The sequence below is a fragment of the Penaeus monodon genome, chromosome 4 (assembly GCF_015228065.2).
Source record: "Penaeus monodon isolate SGIC_2016 chromosome 4, NSTDA_Pmon_1, whole genome shotgun sequence".
Classification (NCBI taxonomy): domain Eukaryota; kingdom Metazoa; phylum Arthropoda; class Malacostraca; order Decapoda; family Penaeidae; genus Penaeus; species Penaeus monodon.
Genome location: NC_051389.1, coordinates 37,348,332 through 37,350,245, shown reverse-complemented (window position 1 = coordinate 37,350,245; position 1,914 = coordinate 37,348,332).

Here is a 1,914-nt window from a genome sequence, read left to right as displayed (position 1 = left end):
GCTAGTAAGTCGAATTCAGTTATCATAGTCCTTATATTGCATGTACAAAGGTTCATCAACGTGGGGCGGCCTGTCTTTAACCAGAGATTTTTTGCACCTTTTGCTCCGGAGCGATCCTGATCGCCGCCGCAACCAGGGGTTCCTTCGCCTCCGGGGAATTAAGGCCGTTGTTTTGTTTGTGCAGTGATTGAGAGGTAGACAGCCAAGTTACCCCCCACTGGCTTAGGTGTATCTTGGTGGAAGGGGTGCCACTGGTAAGCCCCTCCAGCAGGGTTGGGCCTGTCTAGTGTGGATTTATGAACAGCAATGCTCACTACACCAGGGCATACTCCTGTGCATATATGTGTGATTGTGTTTTACACACTGATATCATTTATGCATATGTACACCTAGTGTAGCCTTAGTTGCTCACCCGCAAATGCCCTAAGTACTACGCATATGTTCATTTTCGTGCACATGCAAGCATACACTTTTACATATGCACCTATGCAGATGATATGTATATATACTTCTACATTATACATAACTACACTCACGCACATGCATGCACATATATAGACATATATGCACATCATACACGCATACATATGTGTATATACATCCACATATACGTGAACACACACATGCGTACATATCATGTACACATACTTATGACTATACATACACATATATGAGGCCCGCCGTGGGAGAAGGGTACTAAGCGCCACCGAAGGCAAAATGGCGTTTCCTGTCTCATCAGCTGCTTCGGGTTGACATATTACCCTTATTCCAACATCCCATTTGGACCAATATCCCATTGTTTACAAGGGTATGTTTTTCTTAGTGACTCAATGGGGTGATGCACGCAGGCTAATGGGTACTATATCCACTTGGCCAATGGGAGACGGCAGAGTGATGTGATGTCAGAGCGCCGAACCAACGAGAGCGCCACATTTTCCCTTGTTCGTGCCCCTTCTGCCTCATTTTCCTCAGAGTCATAAAGCCATTGATGGGTGGGGGTGGGGGAAGGGGGAGGAGACGTGTGGATAAAGACAGCGAAAGGGTTAACTCAAGACACCAAAATCATTCAATGCAGGTGAGTACCCCTAATTATTATTATTATTTTTTTATAGATAATGAAATGTGATTTCATCTGCTTTACTACATGTTATAGGTGTGTTTCAGGGCTTTCATTTGGTGTATAATACTTTAATCTAGCTCTATTGTACAGCTGTTAAAACTTTCTGAAAAATTCCAAAACTTTAACCTTGTTTTCTCACAAGTAATGATTTTGGCACTTAGTACCCTTCTGCCGCGGCGGGCCTTATATATATAGCCAAACAACATATGTATGCGCACATATGTTTATGAGTACACATTAGTGTTCACCCACTTATATATATATATATATACACCTGTACATGCACATGTATGTACACATACATATAAACATACACATATACACACACATATACTATATAAAACATCTCCAGGACTCTGCAATACAGTGTGTGTTATGGCATTGTAGGCTCTACCGTATATACACCAGGATCAGAATACTGGAAATCATTCAGACAACAAAAACAAGAAGAAAAAAAACAAAAACAAAAACATTATGCCTTACACTTGTTAACAGTCGTTTCTGGACTGCAAATTTGTTTGCAGTATTTTTACTAAAAAAATATCTGAAGGTCCACGTCGGCCATGACCTGATGCAACATGGCCCACTCATTATGCATCCTCATGTACCAGTCGATCAGTCATCAAATAGAGATTACTATGCACCTGAATGTCAACTATTAAGACAGGATCCTCTGCTATCGATCAACGTCATTCAAGGAGATAGGGATCTTCAGGCAGTTGTCAGAACACAACTTTCCATATTGTCATCCCATCACACAGTGAAGTCATCAGGGAACAGACATTCTGGTAATC